A 22,407-nucleotide genomic window follows, 5' to 3' on the forward strand; every position below is an offset into this window, starting at 1 on the left:
CTTCGGCCCACAGAGTGCTCGCCAACCAGCAGTCCCCATACACTAACACTATCCTACACTCTAGGGGCAATTTACAATTTTACCCAGCCAATTAACCTCCAAGCCTAAACGTCTTTGGAGTGTGGGAGGTTACCAGAGCTCTTGGAGAAAACCCACGTGGTCACAGGGAGAATGTGCAAACTCCGTACATCCAGCAACCGTAGTCAGGATCGAACCCGGGTCTCTGGCGCTGTAAGGCAGCAACTCTACCGCTGTGCCACCCTGCTGCCCCAGTGTTGAAGTCACTTCCATGGCTGCAGATGGTGGAGGCACTTGCGATTACCAGACTTCCACCTGGGCTCAAAGGAATACAGGTTTCCTGAATAACTGTGTCTCAGTCTGGTTACTGAGGAGCCGCCACTGGATGATTCAACTAAGTTTTGTTCACAGTTGGCCACCAGTTGATGATACTGATTTCACATTGGCCACGTCTGAAGTCACAGGTTATAGGAGGTGCATTGCTGGATGGATATTCACATGGACAGCACCCAATGTCCCGCGTCTTTGGCGCTGTAAGGCAGGAGCTTTTCCAAATGGCCACAGTGTAACTCTCCTCAAAGACCAGCTGCCTCCAAGCTTCTGTATGCCAGCCAGCACCTTACCCACTTTATGTGACTCCACTCCACCTTTTGTTTGATTAACGCTCTGGAATGCTGCAGGTGCTCTGGAAACACAGGGGAGTGTTGTTTTTAACGAGCTAAACTGCGGCCGACCATCATAATCCCTAGAGTAATAGCAGCTGACAGCTTCAGAAGCTGTGCTCACTGTGAGACTCGTTGAGTTGTCAGCTCAGGATTAGCGTAACACGACTTAACCTGCCAACCCACTCCAGCTCTTCTCCCTCAGCCCTTGGTGGAGATTTGCCAGAGGTATTGCGGTCAATAACTGAGGGATGGTGGGACAAATCTAAGGGAAAGGTCAGGAGGAGTTAAGCAAAGGATGGTGGTAGTTGTCCAGAAAGCTCAGCACATAAATTAGGGCAGCATGGTGGCACAGCAGTAGAGTTGCTGCCTTACAGCACCAGAGACCCAGGTTCACTCCCTCCTGACTACGGGTGCTGTACGTATGGAGATTTATCGTTCTCCCCATGACTGCTTGGGTTTTCTCCAGGATCTCTGGTTTCTTCCCACGATCCAAAGACGTACAGGTTTGTAGATTAATTGGCTTGGTATAATTGTAAATTGTCCCTTCTGCGTGTAGTATAGCTTTAGTGTGCGGGGATAGCTGGTCGGCACACAGACTTGATGTCACTACGCTGTATCTCTAAATTAAACTAAACTAAAAAGGGTGAAGGAGTCAGAAACCCTCAGTGCATTTAAAACGTAGAGACAAAAAGTCACAGAACTACACAGTACGGAAACAGGCCCTTCAGCCCAAATCTTCCATGCCGACCAAGATGCCTAATCGTTAGTCCCTCTTGCCTTCGCTTCCAAATCTTTTCTATCCATTATATTGTTCAAGATTTTCAGGGTCCTGAAAACGTTCAGATTAAATCATTACCTTTAAATATTTATTTTCTTAAACGCATTCTCACTGCCCACTTAATCACCAAGAAAACTAACCACATTCAGAGCTCAAGTTCTCTGCAGTTTCTGAAGAAAGACAAAGGTGACGATATCCTGGAGCAAAGTTTGAAACAACAGAGTACATCTTCAGTTTTATCCTTACCATCTACCTACCCATGGGGGGAAAAAGCCAACAGTATCAATCTGCAATAAGCAAAAGATTTATTAGCATTTATTTCAAGAATACAAACGCAGGGATGTAATGTTGAGGCTTTATATGGTACTGGTCCGACCTCATTTGGAGCATTGAGAGTGGTTTTGGACCCCCATATCTGAGGAAGGACGTGCTGACGTTGGAGAGGGTCCAGAGGAGGTTCACAAGAATGAACCCAGAAATGATTGGGTTAACATATGATGAGCGTTTGAAGGCACTGGGCCTGAACTCGCTGGAGTTTAGACGGATGATGGGACACCTCATTGAAACTTACCGAATAGTGAAAGGTCTGGATAGAGTGAATGTGGAGAGGATGCTCCCACCAGTGGGACAGTCTAGGACCAGAGGCCGTAGTCTCAGATTAAAGGGACGTACCTTTAGAAAGGAGATGCGGAGGAATTTCTTTAGTTAGAGGGTGGTGAATCTATGGAATTCATTGCCACAGACGACTGTGGAGGCCGTCAATGGATATTTGTAAGGCGGAGATCGACAGATACTTGATTATTAAAGGTGTCTGTGGTTATGGGGAGACGGCAGGAAAATGGTGTTGAGAGGGACAATATCAGCCATGATTGAATGGCGGAGTAGGGCTGAATGGAGTAGGGCTGAGTTGGGCTGAATGGCATAATCCTGCTCCGAGAACATATGAACTTATAAACAAGATTCATTTGATATACAAAATGTAAATAAAGAGATAAAGGTTTGACATCCCCACATCTTAAAGCAATTGCCTGATCAGCATAGCCAACTCAAATGTGTCTAGTCCTTGAATATTTTCACCAATAGAGCTCTGGGCAGAGATCTGGGATGTTTCAGCTGGTTAGCTCTGGCATTTTCCCAGCTTCGGATTTTCTGCAACTGCACTTTTTAATCCTTTCAATGAATAATTCTGCATTCAGCAAGTTTCTAGTTTGAAGGATGATAAATGATACGGTGGAATTATGCCCAGGGGATGGGCCCATTAGATCAATGTCTTTGGATTTGGAAAATGCAAGTCAGCAAAACAAAATCCGATGTTTCTGCTGCACACCTTCATTGGAGCAATGGGTAAAAGTCAGCTGACAAAGTTGTCTGAGGCTTCTGTGTCGTGTTTAGTACTCGCAATGCTGATTCTTCGGATGCTGTATTGGCATTCTTAGCGAAGATTGGGTAAGAATAAAACTGCCTCGTTCCTCAGACTCCAAATCTATTATAAATGAACCAGCAACGTGCGATTTCCACTGCGAGTCTCACCGGCCGTTCAGCTAAAACTGACTGGCAGAGGCTTTGCATTAAGACATTGCACCATAAACAGTCATTACATTGCAAAGATGGGTAGCAATTTAAGCTGATGCACAGGTCATACAGTCATAGGGCTGGCTATACAGTACGGAAACATGCCCTACGGCCCAATTGCTTTGAAGTCATTTATTTCCTCTCTGGCAACCTGCTATTTAGCAACCAAACATATCCGGTGATTATTTTTATTGGGGCATATTTGAGAATTTGTGTTAAACTGCTCTCGAGTAATGGTTAAGCCACAGATTTCCACTCGCAGGGGAGTTCAAACCAAAGGCTATCAATAGAAGAAAGTTCCCGACCTGAAATGTCACCTATCCAAGTTCTTCAGAGATGCTGCCTGATTCGCTGAGTTACACCAGCACTTAGTTTCAGGTGGCAGAGGTGCTGACTCACGGTTCCAACTTCAGTCCTGACCTTGGGTATTGTCTGGGTGGAGTTTGCATGCTGATGATGTAACCACATACGTTTCCTCTGGGTGCTCCAGTTTGTATTGTATTGTATTGTATTCAAATTTATTGTCATTGTCTCAATTTGAGACAACAAAATGAATTTCCCTTACAGGCAGTATCATAAAAAAAATCATAAAATAAAATAATAATAATAATCTATAAATAATAAACATATTAAAAATAAAATTGAAATTGAATTTTAAAAAAAAGCACAAACACAGAAAGTCCACGACACAACATAACATAAATGGCACCAAGGTGAGGAAGGCACCATAGTCCAGCCAGCCTCCCCTCCGTGTTCATCCGTGGTCGGGGCCTTCCGAGCACCTGCAGTCGCCGCCCCGGGTGGCCCGATGTTCAGGCCCTCACGCCGGGCTGGTGGAACGCTGACGCCGAACCCCGACGGTGAGCATCCTCCTCCTCAGCGGCCCGGACCTCCTGATCAGCCGCCTCCCGCTGCCGGAGTCTGCAGCTCCTGAGTCCACAGGCCGAGCCGGGCAGAGTCACAGGACCCCGCGCTGTCCATCAGCGCCGCCCGCGTTGGGAGCTCCGCAAACCGCAGCTCCAGGATGTCGGTGCAGCAGGTCCAGCACTCCGGGCTCCAGACGGCGACCCCCGGTAAGGCATCGCCAGCCCGCGACGTTCCAGCGCTGTCCCGCCGCTGCTGGAGCTCCGGTCGGTCCCGGCAGGAAAGGCCGCGCCAATCCAGGTAGGTAGGCCGCTGTGGGGTGAGGGGGGGGCGAGGACGCGACTCGAATAATAGTCGTGTCCTCACCAGGAAGTGGCTGAAGGACGGTATCCCCCGCACCGTGCCCTCTTCCCCCACATAAAAACACCAAAAAAAGCACACTTTTACATAACTAAATAAACAAAAAAACAAAAAGATACCTGTTGTAGGTGGAGGCTGCTGGCACCAGCGCCACCGGAAGTACAACACTCCCAGTTTCCTCCCACATTCCAACGTCGCAAGGATCGGTGAATTAACTGGCCATTATAAATGTGTACCCTGTGTGTAGGGAAGTGGTGGAATCTGGGGGAGTTGATTGGAACGATGGAAGAATAAAATGGGATTCATGCGAACTGACTGAACTGAAAGGCCCATTTCTGTATGGCAACGCCAAACGCAAGTGAAATGTCTCCAGAGAACAGGGAGAAAGAGGAACTCTCTCCAACTGGAAGCTGCCTGGCCAGTTGGCAGTATTTCAGGATAAGCTGCAGAAACACATGGCAGCGAGAGTAGATGATAATAATATGGGAGATGGAGAAGGGTCCGGTGTGGATCAGACAACACTGGCACAGGCCAGAGGGGTCAAATAGCATCATTCGGTGCAGTAAATGTTTTGTGTAAAAAAAATCTAATCTGAACTCCTTGATTTTTCCTACCAAATCTGGCATTCAGACGTAACTGAAGAACAACATGAAACCCCGCCTTTTAAAAAAAATTGATTGAAAGATAGAAGATGGAAACGGCCCTTCAGCTCACCGAGTCCACACTGACCCGTTCACACTAGTCCCATGTTATCCCATTTTCGCAACCACTTCCTACACACCGAGGAAAATTTACAAAAGCCAATTAACCTACAAATCCGCACTTGTTTGGAATGTAGGCCCAGAAGTAGGACCACAGAACCCGGAGGATACCTACGTGGTCACAAACTCCACATTAGAGCACCCAAGGTCAGGATCGAACCCGTGTCTCTGGTGCTGTGAAGCAGCTCCACCGTGCTGCCTTTCTGAAGACAGCGTCCTTTCATTCCTGATCCCTGACATATTATTGTGTTGACACTCTTCAGAAATTCAACAAAAATCTACTTGCACTCAATATTTCTCTAAAATGGCAGGTTTAGCCTCAAAGGACATTAATATTGAAATGCCAAACGTGAGCTGGTATCCAGGTAACAGATTTTATAATTGGGAAATAAATCTGGAGGCAGAACTAAATGGGAAATGGTAATTCAATATTCATGGGGCCCTCACACCTACCTATACACATCCGTCCCCCAAAGGATACAAACATAGTCAAATCAGTACCAACAATTTTAATGAAGGAACGAACTGCAGATGCTGGTTTAAACCAAAGATAGACAAAAATTTCTGGATTGGACAGAATCAGCGGGACAGGCTGCATCTCTGGAGAGAAGGAACGGGTCTCGACCCGAAACGCCACCCATTCCTTCTCCCCAGAGATGCGGTCTGTCGCGCTGAGTTAATCCAGCATTTTGTGTCCACAACAATTTTAGTAATGTAGTGATTTGTCTTTCTCCCAATAAGCAACTCCCAATTGTTTTAAGTCAACCGGTATAATTTTAGATGAGCAACATTGAAAAAGCTGAAATGACAATTCTGCAGAAATTGCCACGATGGAATATTTGGCTTATGCAACTACTTTAGTCTTGGTCAATAATACCACCTTGCTCACCTCCTCACGATCTTACTCCTGTTTGTGAAACGTAAACCAGAGCGGGGGCTGGGCAGGAAAACAGTGGGAAAAGGGCAGAAGAGGGTAAGGAAGGGTTAACCAGTCAAAGTGAAACTGACTGGTCAATTTCTCATATCAAATGTGGTGGACGTGTTCTGGTTCCCTTCCGCATGGTTTACGTTTAGGCTCATTATTGTCGCATGTAAGTACAGTGAAACACTTTGTTTTGCAAGCTATCCACACAAATTAGATATACCATACATAGCTACTATCAGTTCAAACTCGTACAATAGATCGAGCACAGAGTGCAGAATATAGTTCTCAGCAATGCAGTGCATTGTGGCACATCAGTTCCCCAGACAAAGTCCAATATCCTCAATGGGGTGGAGGTGAATCGGGCATTACCCTTGCTTATGGAAGGATCACTCAGAAGCCTGATAACAGAGGGAAGGAAACTGTTGCGGAGTCTGGTGGTGCGCACGGTATCTTCTGCCAGACGGGAGCAGGGAGAGAAGAAATGACCAGGGTGGGACAAGTGTTTGAGTTATGTTGGCTGCTCTGCCGAAGCAGCATAAAGTGCTGATGGAGTCATTGGTGGGAAGTCAGATCTCTGTCATGCCCCAAGAGGGTAGTAGGGCACTGTTAAATTCCCCCAGCTGAGCAATACAATCTAGGGAGAAGAGAGGCAGGAGGGACACATGAAGTAGAATGGGGTGCATGGAGGTATGTGAGGGACACAGATTCTTTGCAAATCCACAACTGGCTGGATTTCCACCGTATGTATACCAGGAGGAAATTGCGATATCCTTTCAATCTTGAATTCAAGCGGCTAGATCCAGAGATTGTACAACATCAAAGCCATCAATCTGATTACTGTGGAGATACTGGGTAAATGACCTAACACTCGAAGGTCAGATCGAAGGAGCATCATTCATTGGGGCTGGATATTGGGGTCAAAAGTGACTCATGACAGACAGGGACAATATCTTTACTCAGAGAGTGGTGGCTGTGTGGAATGAGCTTCCAGTGAAGGTGGTGGAGGCAGGTTCGTTTTTATCATTTAAAAATAAATTGGATAGTTATATGGACGGGAAAGGAAAGTAATGGAGGGTTATGGTCCAAGCGCAGGTAGATGGGACTAGGGGAGAATACGTGTTCGGCACGGACTAGATGGGTCGAGATGGCCTGTTTCCGTGCTGTAATTGTTATATGGTTATATGGTTAATATGTAAATACAAGGAGCTGCAGACACTGGTTTACAAAAAAAGACATAGTATTGGAGTAGCTCAGCGGGTCAGGCAGCATTTCTGGAGAATGTGGATAGATGACGTTTCGGTTTGGAACACTTCTTCAGGATATATGACATTAGGGACAATATGGAATTAGAATGGGAGATTCCAGAAGTCCGGAGCATGAAAAGTGAAGGCACGGCTGCCAATGCCCTAACAGGGAAGGCTTGGGAAGATGTGGAGGGATGAGAAAGGAGAGAGAATAGGTTACAGGGAAATAAGTGTGAAGGAAATGGGATTGCACCGAGAGCCAGCCTAGACTCGATAGGCTGAATGGCCTCCTCCTACCCATTGAGAACATGAAAGGGGAGGATCTAAAAGAAGTTGCAGTCAGGAAGAGGGCGGGAAATGAGCGAGCAGAACTTGGTGGCAGGCAAGACGAGGGGCTCTTGGTCACATGGGCCAATCCCTGACAGAGTGATGGAGCCCCATATGGTGCTGACAGGTTGAAGGGAAGCATTTGGGGGGAAATAGTTGTTCTGCTCTTGCTTATAAATCTGATTAAAATAAATGTCCTGAATAAGAGATTGTTTTCACACATCGCTGGCTGCTGAGGAACTCTGCCCCAGGCAATACTCAATGCCAAAAACTCTAAACCTTGTCTACAAAGTTATATCGATTTAATTCCTTCCTCTCTCAACGCCGACTCGTATTTTACGGCACTTTTCATAACCTCAAAATCCCAAATCCTCAGGAACCACTGATGATCCCCCAGGGATCAGGGGGTATGGAGAGAAGGCAGGGATGGGATACTGAGTTGGATGATCAGCCATGATCATATCGAATGGCGGTGCAGGCTCGAAGGGCCGAATGGCCTACTCCTGCACCTATTTTCTATGTTTCTATATTTCTATGTTGCATTGCCAGTGTTGTATAGCAAGAAACAAGACCGCAAGACCTCTCAAATACCCAAACGAGGGGTGACAAATTGGCGCAGAGGTAGATGTTCTGCCTTACAGCGCATGTGTTTTCTCCGGGTTCTCCGGTTTCCTCCCTCATTCCAAAGACTTGCAGGTTTGTAGGTTTATTGGCGTGGAAAAATTGTCCCAGTGTGTTGGATAGAACTAGTGTACGTTGGTTGGAGGTCGTTGGTTGGAAGGGCTCTTTTCCACGCTGTATCACTAAAACGGCACACAATTCCCCAAAGATTGGTGATGTTTCGGGTCGGGACTCTTTCCTGTCCGGAAACATCACCTATCCTTTATCTCCAGAGTCTCCCCCGCTGCGTTACTCCAGCACTTTGTGTCTACCTTTGGTATATGCCAACATCTACGATTCTTTATTTCGGCAATTTTCAAAAATGTGGCCTGACCGAGCATCTGCATTTCCCTTTGTCTCTCAATCTTTTTGTAAAACTGCATTTAAAAGCTTATAAAGTTTTATGAAGATCTTTCGACAGGGCAGCACCCGCATCGAGTGTGCAGGTCTGGGCTTTGTTCTCGGGCCAGATAGTATCAACATTCACTGATCACCATCTCCCCAACCCCTTGGGCAAAGCACAAACTAGTTGGGCAGGAAAACCTGGTTGACATCTCTTTACAATTCCATTGGAGCATTCGAACAGCAGGACGACTTATGAGATTTAACGGGAGAATGAAAGCTCCCTGCCCCGGCACCAATAAAACATCCTGATCCCTAGCAGTGAAATGCAATCCAACAGTGATGAAGTGTGGCCTCTTTGTTCCGTCCGGGCTGGAGCCGACGCCGGTGAGAGCGGAGAGGGGGAGGGAAGGCATGGGGCCAGAGGCAGTAATCCCAGCGTTCCTACAGCCGGGGAGAAACCCGACCCCAAAGCCAAATTCCAGCCCCTCCACAGGTCAACGGCAGGGGTCACTGGAAACGTTGCTTATTTTTACAAAAATAATCGTTCACCTGAGCGAGACAGACTGCCTGTCACAGAACCAGTTTCAAGCTTCTAAAGGGTGCCAAAGGTCAGACTCTACTGGAGACCATTAAAGTCGAACTTTGAAGTGTTAGTTGAGAGGAACCGGATGTGACCCGTGGCTCACTGGGCCAGTCGCAGAGTGTTCAGCATTAATGGATCCTTTAATTCAAATCAATTGCATTCAATTCAAAGAGATCGCTTCAAAACACAATCCAACACTCTGCAGAATGAAGGTAAAGTAATAAAGACAGGCCATTTAACTTCCACCTCTCACTCCCCTTTAAGGAAATTGCAATGGGGTTTACAGCCCACGTTAATACAACACGCATAGCGCTGGAGTAGCTCAGCGGGTAGCATCTCTGAGGAACATGGTGACTTTTCTGGTCGGGACCCTTTTCCAGCCTCCTAATCATTGCACAGCAAGCTGCCCAACATTTGAGCCGCAGTTAAACCAAGGCCATCTCTTGTGCTGTACTATTCTATGAGGATGCAGTTCCCTCAGATCTGACCCTACTGATCCCTCTCAGAATCTTTCACCTTTCTTTGACGTCCTCTGTCATTCTGCTAAACCTCAAGGATTACAGACCAATCCACCCCAACCCCTCCTCTTGCTCAGAATTAAAACAGTACCAACTCCAGTCACATCCAGGGGTAAAACGACAAAAAACTGCTCTGCAGTTGAGGACTTCCCCGAGTCCTACGTAACTGTGTCAAGACTTGTTCTTGAAACTCCACTGTCATAAGGCTAACATACCATTCCCATCCGACCTGCTTAAGATTCCGGCATGTTAATCTTTTGTGAAGTCTTAACATTCAGATTCAAATTTCTTTATTGTCATGTTGTCGGGGTGCAATGAAATTCCTTGTTCACGGGAATCTCATTGAGTGAACAGTATACATGTTGATGTAGATAGATCAACAATACATATAATGGCAAAACGGCAGGATGATGCCTAGATTGTGATGCAATGGCGAGTATGGGCACTGAACCCCTTTATTTACAAGTCTCTCACCTCTTACAAAGTATTTCATTTTTTAATGTTTCGTTCATACCAGCATCTTAATCAAACATCACTCTCCCATCCAAACACTCAATCAACGCATATTCCTTTTCTTTACTTTCTTCCGAGCTATAGGACACACGTTGGAACAGAAGCAGGCTCAAGCCTCCAATTACTGCATGGGTCTCTGTCCACCCCATTGCCCCACATATGGGACCATTATAACCTGTCAGTCTCTGCTGCTTTAACAGGAAGGTGCACTAAAACAGAATTAAACCAGACTCTAAATTGGCCACGGAAAACCTGTGTCTCATTACATCAATCCTACCTTCTGTGTTGAGACGTTAACACCGATCAAGCAAGCATGCCCTTAGGAAATGAAGAGCTACTTTCCGGCATCTCTCTGCGGTAGTAAATGTCTAAGTGACAGATCAGGAATGCGTTAGCTGAAATGTGCAGAACCAGATGCACATATTGTAAACACATATCAGCGTCTGCTGCCACAGATGCTTTGGTTCTTTTTTTATTTATTTTTTTTTAAACATTTTATGTACAACTTCTTTTTTTTTGTTACATTGAAAAAAGATTAGAATAAGAAAAAGAAGTTAGATAGCGAAGAATAGAAAGATGTGAAGAAAGAAAACGAGTGAAGAAAGTGTGTGAAGAAAGAAAACGAGTAAATTGGTTTGATTCTTTGACAGTAGAATAATAGGGATGTGCAATGGCCTACAGAGGCTCCTGTCTGGCAATATGTTCACATTCTTGCTTTCTAGTACCTATGTGGTCACATCCAAAGATCTTATAGCGATAAGATCTTTGGTCACATCTTTCCCTTCCCCCGATCTGGAGAGAGAGAGAGAGAGAGAGAGAGAGATACAGATTGAGAGAGATAGAGAGAGAGAGAGAGAGAGAGAGAGAGAGAGAGAGAGAGAGAGAGAGAGAGAGAGAGAGAGAGAGGTAGAGAGAGAGATAGAGAGAGAAAAAGAGCGAGTAAAGAGACTGGATTGAAAAGTGCGACATTAGTGCAAGTTACTCTTGCAGTACGCAGGCCTGTCTTCACGAATCTTCTTACGAAGGGAAATACTCAAATAAATAATGAAACTTTTGTTCAAAGTCCTCCTGCCATAGAATTTTATAGTCATGACTTCACCTATTTACAAAACAACACGTAGATTTTTCTCTCAATTTCAATTTGTTTGGAACTTATTTACATCTTTTTTGAAGTAACCTCCACCCACTGTTCAACACCACGCCTTTGAAACACATCGCTTAAAACCTTAGTAACATATTATTCATTGTGTTGAAGAACTTCTCTAAAAATGGGAGCAAGGGTGACCAATCAGTCCCTTGAACCTGTTTCTCCACTCACTTGGTTTAGCTCTGCCCTCTACTTCCGATGTGATACAACTTTATTTATCCCAGGAGGGAAATTAATCTACCAATAGTTATAAAACACAAAATAACTTGGAATATGAAAGTAGAAGTGATGAGTGAAAAGGATTGGGGATGTGCACAGAATTGGTGGGTGGGGGGGATTCAGTCTCAATCTACCCCACGACAGAAGGGGGAGGAGTTGTACAGTTTGATAGCCACACTGAAGAAGGATCTCCTGTGGCGTTCCGTCCTGCATCTTGGTGGAACCAGTCTGTTGCTGAAGATACCCCTCAGGTTGACCAGTGTGTCACGGAGGGGGCGAGCTGTATTATCCAGGATGCTCCGCAGTTTGAGGAGCATCCTCCCCTCCAAGACCACCTCCCATGAATCCCACTCCACCCCCAAGACGGAGCCAGCTTCCTGATGAGTTTGTTGATCCTATTGACATCTGCAGCCTTCGCCCTGCTGCCCCAGCACACGGCAGCGAAGATGATGGCACTGGCTAGGACCGATTGGTAGAACATCTGCAGCATCTCACTGTAGACGTTGAAGGAGCGGAGCATTCTCAAAAAGTACAGCCGGCTCTGTCCCTTCTTGTACAGGGCCTCAGCGTTCCAGTCCAGTTTACTGTCCAGGTACACTCCAAGCTATTTGTACTCCCTGGTGAACTGACCTGGCTGCCTTCTCATCCTCACTTCCATTGGAGAGGATAAGTGAGGAGGTGCGAGCAGAAAAAGTGGACATCTAAACCCCAGCTCATAGCAAAGCAAAACAAGTCTGGAATGGGATTTGTATTTGACAAGGAACAGTCAAGAAACAGCCAAAATGGGTCAAACCAAGTCTGCTCATTCACTAATTGGTGCAGGAAGGATTGGCCACTTGTGGTTTGACCAATCACGGGGCAAATGAGGACATCAGGCACCTGGCCTTGACCTCAACGATTCTCAAATCTCCACTTGCAAACGCAACAAGCAATAAATCCTCAAATCTGTGACCAATAAAGATACCCACACACCCACCCACCTACCCACCCACCCATCTACCTCTTGGTTTAATTAATGCCCAAAGTACATCCAGCTTCTAGCACACAGGAGCTAACAACAAGCATGAATGTCAACTGAGACCCAGTGGATTATACCTGGCTCCATCAGCGCACTCAGGGTCAGCAAGATTCAAGATTCAAGATTCAATTTAATTGTCCCCTTGAGGTCCAAACGAAATGCCGTTTCTGCAGCCATACATTACAAACAAATAGCCCCAAGACACAACATAATTTACATAAACATCCATCACATCACTGTGATGGAAGGCCAAAAAACGTATCTCTCCACTGCACTCCCCCCCCCCCGATGTCAGAGTTAAAGTCAAAGCCCCCGGCTGGCGATGGCGATTGTCCCGCGGCCATTAAAGCCACGCCGGGTGGTGCAAGGTCGCACACCGGGTCTTGGTGTTAGAGCCCCCGGCGGGCGCTCGCAGAGTCCCGCGGCCATTACAAGCCGCGCGGGTCGGTGATGTCAGGCCCCACTCCAGGAGCTCTTCGACCCCACAACTCGGGCGGGAGTAGTCGCCGTTGCGAGAGCCCTGAAAAGCGGTCTCCCTCCAGGGACCCGCGGGCTCCGGGTGCCGCCGTCCGCCAGACCCGCAGTTGCAGCCTCCAAATCTCCGGAGGTCGGGCCGCAGCAGCGCTCCACCACCGCTCCACCCGCTCTGGACTCGGCCAGCTCCGCGACGGTGAGGTGAGTCGTCGGCACCAGAGTCCCCGGTCTTCCTATTGGAGACCACTCCTCGTTGCAGCCCCAACGACAACGGAGACCCGACAAGAAAAGGTCGGGTCTCCCGTGCAGGGAGAGATTTAAAAGTTACCCCCTCCCTCCCTCCCCACCCCCCACCCCACCCACACACACCCACCAACAAAAAATAACAAAAACTACGTAGAAACATAGACAAAAAATAATAAAAACGCGGACGGGCTGCAGAGGCCGCTGCTGACGAGAGTCATGCCGCCTACCGGGGGGGAATAGTAGGTACTGCTCTCCTGACCATTGAGAGCATCTACATGACGCATTGCCTCAAGGTGACATCTATTATCAAGGATCCATAATTAGTTACGATTAGTTTAGTTCCAAGATACAGCGCTGAAAAAGGCCCTTCAGCCCACCGAGTCCACGCCGACCAGCGATCCCAGCACATGAACACTGTCCTACACACTAGAGACAATTTGCAATTTTACCCAAGCCAATTAACCTACAAATCTGTACATCTTTGGAGTGTGGGAGGAAACCAGAGCACTCGGAGGAAACCCACACAGGTCACGGGGAGAAAGTACAAACTCCGTGCAGACAGCACCTGTAGTCAGGATCGAACCCGGGTCTCTGACGCTGTAAGGCAGCAACTCTACGCTGCGCCACAGTGCCGTCCTTATCCTATTATCAAGGCCATGCCCTCTTCTCACTGGCTACTGTCAAACAGGAAGTACAGATGTCTGAAGTCACTCACCACCAGGTTTAGGTTAACCATGTAACCATATAACAATTACAGCACGGAAACAGGCCATCTCGACCCTCCTAGTCCGTGCCGAACTCATAATGTCCCCTAGTCCCATATACCTGCGCTCAGACCATAACCCTCCATTCCCTTCCCATCCATATAACTATCCAATTTATTTTTAAATGATAAAAACGAACCTGCCTCTACCACCTTCACTGGAAGCTCATTCCACACAGCCACCACTCTCTGAGTAAAGAAGTTCCCCCTCATGTTACCCCTAAACGTCTGTCCCTTAATTCTCAAGTCATGTCCCCTTGTTTGAATCTTCCCTACTCTCAGTGGGAAAAGCTTTTCCACGTCAACTCTGTCTATCCCTCTCATCATTTTAAAAACCTCTATCAAGTCCCCCCTTAACCTTCTGCGCTCCAAAGAATAAAGCCCTAACTTGTTCAACCTTTCTCTGTAACTTAGTTGCTGAAACCCAGGCAACATTCTAGTAAATCTCCTCAGTACTCTCTCTATTTTGTTGACATCAACAGGTTCAGCTACATTCCTGCAAACATCATGTTGTTGAACTGTCCAGCGCACCCATAGTCCTGCTTCGTAACAGAACACTTGTTTGCTTGTTCTACCATGGACCTGTTTTTATGGTGTTTATGCACTAATGTCTTGCCTATGGGATTGCTGCATCACAGGCACACAGGTTCTTGGTTGTGAAGTTGCTGCAAGCAAGATTTTTCATTGTACCTGTACCTCTTGTGCGCATGACGATAAACACAACTTGACGTGACTTGAGAAGTCCAGACTCATTGAAAGGATCACCCCTTCAGGAGGTCAAACGTTCACATGGGGTAAAAAACTGAAGTCCCATACACACTCTCACGAGGAAAACGCTCCAAGGTATAAAACGGATGGACAGAAGAGTTTCCATGACTATCATTAATAGTATCCATCTACCAATGTCATATCATTAATGGTTATCCATGATTATCCATCTACCAATGTCACACAATATCATACTGTAGTTTGTGTGGAATGGCTGGGCGTATTTCTTGCAGCAGTGACCATACTTCAAACATAGGTAATTGACTGTCAAGTAGTCGAGTTTATTGCCATATGCATTAGTAGGGTGAGGTAGTGACACAAACTTGCTTGCAGCACATTGCAGGCACATGGACTCAGACAGCACATTAAAACATAAATTATACAAAAATTCTTAAATACTGAAAAAAAACCCCCACGACATTTGTGCAAAACACGTTTAGAAAACATGCTCACGTTAGCACCAGAGGTGGTCCAAGGTTGCTTGGTGCTGAGGCGGGTCTAGGGTTAATCAAAAACAAGGAACTGCAGATGCTGGTTTACAAAGGAAGGCAAAGTGCTAGAGTAACTCAATGGGTCAGATGGTCTCTCTTGGGAATATGGGTAGGTGACGCTTCAAGTTGGGACCATTCTTCAACAAAACAAGACACAAGTGTCCAATCCAATGGGAGACGCTAGACTCTGGCTTCAATCTTTTGCTTCATAATGCAGGTGAGAGGTAAGGGGGAGGAGCAATGAAGGATCAATAGTAACCTCCCTGTATTTAACAAGGAAGTGTTACCAAACAAAATCTGCCATGTCACATGACAGGGTGTTGAACAGGAGACCAAGGGTTAAGGAGATAAGCAACAGAGAGAGTTTAGTGAGGGAATTCCAGAGCTTGAATCTCATCTCTTTTGATTAGAGGTTATTTAGCATTTACAGGAGGAGGAAGAAAGGCAACAAATAAAAAGATTTGTCTCATGTATCACTCTGAAATCATTAAGAGTGGACGTGACAAATTCATTGCACAGCAAAGGGTGTTAAATACATTTTTTAAGGTTTTATTGCGCATGTACTCATAATAACCATTATTTGTAACTGTTGGCATTGGTATTGCTTTATTTTATCATCTGTACCGAGATACAGTTTGCATGTCATCTAGATAAATCATAATAGGAGCAATGCTAGATGATAGAGTGGTAAAGGAGGAAGGAACTGCAGATGGAGCATGTTGAACGAGTAACTGCAGTGCATTCCACTTTGCATCAGTAGTACTGACACACTCATTTTCCGCAGCCCTGCAGATTTCCCACTTTGCTTGGATGGAGTGGATGTGGAGAGGATGTTTCCACTCGTGAGAGAGTCAAGGACCAGAGGCCCTAGCCCCAGAGTCAAATCAAGCCACACACAAGTACAACAGGTAGTGCAAAGAGTGCAGGATGGGAAAAAAAGAGCATGGGCCACAATGAGGTAGGTTGGGAGATCGGGTCTACAGCTTTAACTTATAAGAAGACAGTTTGGTCGTCTGATGACAGTGGGGAAGAAGCTGCTCCTGAATCTAATTGGGGCAAAGCAGAGGAAAGGAAACTCAAAATAACAACACAAAAATGTTCCATTTGATAACAAACACAAATCACGCAATAAATGTATTTCGACAACAAGGTTTTGCAGGTGTGTTTACACTGTAACGATCGCTGATATCTTATTGTAGTCCACATCACACCCGGCACACATCAGAGCAGACTCGATAACATTTCCCAGTCAGCAGTTAACCGCATTTTATTCAGCCGACAAGATTAGGAAGGTTAACTGCCTCAGCAATCAACTGGCTTCAAATATTAATGACGTTATTACCAGAGCAGAATAGAGCACACTTGCACTGTAAGTTGTTTTAAAATGTTTCTTTATTTCGTACACATTTGCCCTTGATCATGACTGGATCATGATGTCAATTAGTTCATAAAGTCAATTTTATATAAATGAAATCATCTGTTCCGCCCAGCTACTTAATTTTATACTGTTCTGATTTATGGGATCTGGCTGTTGCCAGTAAGACCAGCCTCCCTGGAGAAGATGGTACAGGTGCACAACCTTTTATCCGGTGTTCCGGAAACCGAAAAACTCCGAAAACTGGCCATTTTTTCCAGGATGTCGTCTGCACACCAAAGCTCGCGTTTGGCGCCAAACTTGACCCGAAACGACCCACGGTCAACCCAGGTCTGTACTACTGTAGCGGCTGCCTCCTCCCCGGAGACCGGGGAGACACTTAAACATCTGTAAATCATTGCTTAAATGTTAGTCAGTTAGTTTGGAGGGCTTTTATGTGAAGGGGGGGTTGAAGGGGTAAACTTTAATTCTTAGTCCCCTACCTGGTCGGAGAGGCGGGGAGCGGTCAATGCCTTACCGGGTCGCCGTGCAGTAAGCTCCGCTGCGCTGTGGCCGCCAACTCCCAGCTGGGGCTGCGGGCGGCGCCGGTTGTAGCTCCGACCCCGGCAACTCTACCCCTGGCTGCGAGGCGCTCCAAATCCAGCGCCGCCCACGGCCGGACGCCCGCAGCCCCAGCTCCGTAAAATGTTGGGAGTCGGTGGCGTCGCAGCGCTGGGATACCAGCGGGGAGCGGGCAATGCCTTACCGGGTCGCTGTGCGGTAAGCTCCAGGGCGCTGAGGCCGCCTTCTCCCAACATTCGCGGAGCTGGGGGCTGCGCGGCGTCCGGCCGCGGGCGGCGCTGGATTTGGAGCGCCTCGCAGCCAGGGGTCGAGTTGCCGGGGTCGGAGCTACAACCGGCGCCGCCCGCAGCCAGACGGAGCCCCCAGCTCCGCGATGTTGGGAGTCGCCGACCAGGTAGGGGACTAAGAATTAAAGTTTCCCCCTTCACCCACCCACCCCACCACCACCACCACATAAAATCCCTCCAAACTAACTGACTAACATTTATGCAATGATTTACAATGATTCCCCGGTCTCCGGGGAGGAGGCAGCCGCTCCAGACTTTTCAAGCCGCCCGCGCTACCTACCTAATCTACGCTAAAAATCTTCGATTCGGAAATCCGAAAATGTCCGAAATCCGACAAGTGTCTGGTCCCAAGGCTTTCGGATAAAAGGTTGTGCACCTGTATTGTGTCCCGCCTTCTTGAACTGCAGCAGTCCTTCTGTTCAAAGTGCTTCCACAGTGCTGTGGGAGAGAGAGTTCCAAGATACCCAAGGTCAAGAGGAGGAAAACGGCAACATTTCCAGGTCAGGATGGAATGCAGCTTGCAGGAAACCCCTTAGATGGTGGCTGCTGTCCCATGTGCCTGCTGATCTTCAATATTGAACAGTACATCATAGGAACAGGATCTGACTGTCTATGCCCCTCATAATTTTAATTACTTCTTTCAGATCTTCCCTCAACCTCCAATGCTTGAGGGAAAACAATCCAGATTTGTGTAACCTTTCTATAACAAAAACCCTTTCATCCAGGCAGCACCTGGGTAAAGCTCTTCTGCACCCTCTCCAAAGCCTTCACATCCCTCCTATAATGAGGCAACAGAGACTGCACACAATATTCCAAATACAGTCGAAGCAAAGTATTTATAATGCTGCACCATGACTTCCTGACTCAATATTCAATGCCCTGTGCAATGAAGGCAAGCATACCAATCACCTCCTTTACCATAAAGATAGACACAAAATGCTGGAATAACACAGCGGACAGGCAGCATCTCTGGATGGATCTCAGGTCCAGTGATGCTGCTTGTCCCGCTGAGTTACTGAGTATTTGGTGTATCTTCAATGTAAACCAGCATCTGCAGTTCCTTCCTTCTTTACAACTCTATCATCTAGCGTTGCTGCTTCCAGGGAACTATGGACTTGGACATCAACATCGCCCTGTATGTCAATGCTGTGAAGGGTCTTGCCCTTATCCTTTTGTTGTTTGGGAGGTGCTGATGCAACATCTTGAACGAGTAACAGCAGTGCTTTCCGCTGTGCATCAGTAGTACAGACACATTCATTTTCCGCAGCCCTGCAGATTTCCCACTTTGCTTGGATGGAGTGGATGTGGAGAGGATGTTTCCACTCGTGAGAGAGTCAAGGACCAGAGGCCATAGCCCCAGAATAAAAGGACTTATCTTGAGAAAGGGGATGAGGAGGAATTTCTTTAGTTAGTGGGTGGCAAATCTGTGGAATCCATTGCCACAGATGGCTGTGGAGGCCATCAATGGATAATGTTAAGGTGGAAATTGACAGATTCTTGATTAGCTCAATTTAGAGATAGGAGAGCGCAGAAACAGGCCCGTCGGCCCACCGAACCAGCGCCAACCAGCAAACCCCGTGCACTTACACTATTCTGCACACACCAGGGACAATTTACAATTACACCTAGCCAATTAATCTCCAAACCTGTACGTCTTTGGAGTGTGTGAGGCAACCCGAGATCCCAGAGAAAACCCACACAGGTCATGGGGAGAACGTACAAACGTCGCACAGACAGCACCTGCTGTCAGGATTGAACCCAGGTCTTTGGCACCGTAAGGCAGCAACTCTACCGCTGTGCCACAGTGCCATCCATTAGTACAGGTGTCAGGGGTTATGAGAAGGCATAACAATGGGGTAGAGAGGGAAATAGATCAGCCATGATTGAATGGCAGAGTGGACTTAATGGGCCGAATGACCTAATTCTGCTCCTATCACCTATGAACTTATGAAAACTTCACTTCCCTGTGGATAGTTTTTGCTTCAATTGCCTACTCAGGCAGCGCGTGCCAGAACATAGCAACTCACTGGAAAAATAAACTCAACTTGCCTCCAGCTAGTTTGCCAATTTTCTATAATGTAGGGTTGCGGACCCCCCTGAGGTGTTGAGTTATAAGATCTATTAAATATGTATATATCTTTGTAGAAACCAGCACTGGCAAGTTAATACAGAGTGCTGTCCTCCATTTACTGAAACATGCACTGTGGTCATTCCAGTATTTTGTAACTCAGCAATGATCAGGAAAAGTAAAGTGCTTAGCCTCCAGACAAGGTTACCTAGTACTTAAAAAGGTAACATGCAATTTTAAATTGTCGGCTCTGGTTTTGAGATCCAAAAGGCAAGAGTCTTTCACTGTCATGTGTACCCATAATAGAACAATTAAACATTTACTTGCAGCAGCACAACAGGCCTGCAAACACAATACACAAATAATACACAAGGAACAAAAATTCAATAAATTAATAACGTCAATACTAGTGCAAAAAAACCCTCAAAGTCCTGAGTCACAGGTTTGTAGTGTGTCATGTTCAAGAGCCTGATGGCTGTTGGGAAGAAGCTATTCTTGTCACCGTTTCCAGACTCCTATCCCTTGTCCACCTTCGATTTAAACCAGCATCTGCAGTTCTTTCCTACACATAGATCATTGTTAGTTGGGAGAAGGTAACAATAAACCAAACAGAGGTAAAATGTCGTTGGAGACAGTAAGACTGGTCAGAGAACTGGCAAGAGGGAGGGGACGGAGAGAGGGGGAAAGCAAGGGCTACTTGAAGGTAGAGAAGTTAATGTTCATACCGCTGGGGTGTAAGCTGCCCAAGCGAAATATGAGGTGTTGTTCCTCCAATTTGCGCTGGGCCTAACATTAAAGTCTTACTTGCTGCAACTTCAAAGGCACATTAGATACAACAACAACGAATACAGAATACGTAGGAAGGAACTGCAGATGCTGGTTTAAACCAAGGATAGACACAAAAAGCTGGAGTACCTCAGTGGGTCAAACAGCATCTCTGGAGAAAAGGAATAGGTGATATTTCAGGTCGAGACCCTTATTCAGACCTTGACGAATACACAATACAGTTGTTTTAAGTAACCAGACCATGATCGTACAAAAACCAGAGTACATAAGTTAAACACAGTAGCTAGGTGCTGAGGTAGGGTTGTGGTTAGCATTGTTCCAGGGCTTCAAGAACCCGATGATTGATGGAAGGAAGCCCTTCTTGAACCTGTCGGTGACGGTTCACAGACTTCTGTACCTTCTTCCCGTTGGTAGCAGTGAGAAGAGAGCATGGCCAGGATGCGAGAGTCTTTAAAGGTGTTAGATGCCTCTTGAGGCAGTGCTTCCTGTAGATCCCTTCGATGGTGGGGAGGTCAAAACCTGCGATGGACCAAGCAATGTCCACCACATTTATAAATTACTGATCCAGGCTGTGATGCAACCGGCCAGTCTGCTCGGGAAATCCAATCCTCCCCTCCCCCTAGTATTCCTTGCTCCGCCATTGGCAGCCATGTCTTCAGTTACCAAGTCCTTCATCTCTGGAATTCCTTCCCTAATCTTCTGTCTCCTCTAAATTATACTTTAAAACCAATCCCTTTGACTAACCTTTACGTCATCTGCCCTAAAGGTGGCTGACACAAATTTTCATTCTAAAGATTCGGTGAAGCGTGTTGATATTATTCCCTCTGTCAAAAGCATGAGGCGAATCCAAACTGTTAATGTAGCACGGCAGTGTTTTGAGCAGCAGCCAGACTTGTTTCAACTAGTAAACTTATTTGAGGTTCCAAACCTCAGGAATACTAAGTGGCCTGCTCCCTCCTCCTGAAAACATAGGCCATCTCCACCCAAAACTCCCACACAGAAGGTGGTGGTTATCTGGAACAAGCTGCCAGAGGAGGTAGTTGAGGCTGGTATTATAACAGCATTGAAAATACATTTGGACAAGTACTCGGGATGAGTGCACCTTGATGGGTGAATTTCATTGGCTCATTGGGAAAAAAAGTTGGGGCATAAGGCCTGTTTCCATGTCTATGAATGGCACTAACCCTCCCTCATGTTAAAGTCGTACTTAACTCCTGCGAATGGAAGAACACAATGTGATGAAAACAAAAAATACTTGTTTCTGCAGAAAGCAAAAACTCAAAGTTTTTGACCTGAAGTGGTGACTTGTTTCTTTTCCACAGTTGCTGCCTGAACTTCTGAGTACTTACACCATTTTTCGTTTTTACTCTCCAGCCTCAGCTGTTTTATTTTTATGCACATCGTGTAATTTGCCACACAAACAAGTTTGAAGATTTAAATGTTATGCTTTAAATTCCCCGTAGTCCTGAAAGGAACGCACACTTCCCCAAATCTCAGTACGTCTCTAAGCATCTTATGGCTAACATAACACTTGGAATTGCAGGTTTTTGTAATCTAAGAAACGCACAGCAAGATCCCTCAAACAATAATGTGATTATGACCAGATCAGACTTGATTAGAGATGTGTGCAGATGAATAGAGGTCAGACTAAATATCCTGCTTCCCCCACCCCATGAAATCAAATGCATTTAATATCACCTGCAAGTGGCATTTCAGACATAGAGCACTCCGAGCACTGGGGCATCAGGCTGGAATTTCTGCTAACCTCTTGTTCAATTAAAAAAAAAAAATGTATATTGTTTTCATTCAAGCAAACAAACAAACATAGTAACGAGCAAAAACTGCCTATATTGGCAGTTTACACACAAACTGTTATCAATTTAAAATAACGTCTACATCATCAATGTCGATGTCCCGCGGCAACCAGCGTTCACGGAAGGCCTCCAGAGTCCCCGTGGTCACTGCATGTTTCCCCTCCAGGGACACGCGGGCACAGACGTTGGCCCGGAAAAGGGGAAGGCAGCCGACCCCGGTGTGGCCGTCAACTACCCGCTGCCTGGACCCGCGAATG

The 22,407-nt window shown here is 46.4% G+C and overlaps 1 protein-coding gene across 1 annotated transcript in view; it reads right to left on the bottom strand.

The window, feature by feature from the left end:
- Positions 1-22,407, bottom strand: part of farp1 (FERM, RhoGEF (ARHGEF) and pleckstrin domain protein 1 (chondrocyte-derived)) — a 254,948-nt gene that overhangs the window by 177,544 nt on the left and 54,997 nt on the right. The gene's annotated exons all lie outside the window — the stretch shown is intronic.

Source organism: Leucoraja erinacea, chromosome 6, assembly GCF_028641065.1.
Source record: "Leucoraja erinacea ecotype New England chromosome 6, Leri_hhj_1, whole genome shotgun sequence".
Classification (NCBI taxonomy): Eukaryota; Metazoa; Chordata; class Chondrichthyes; order Rajiformes; family Rajidae; genus Leucoraja; species Leucoraja erinaceus.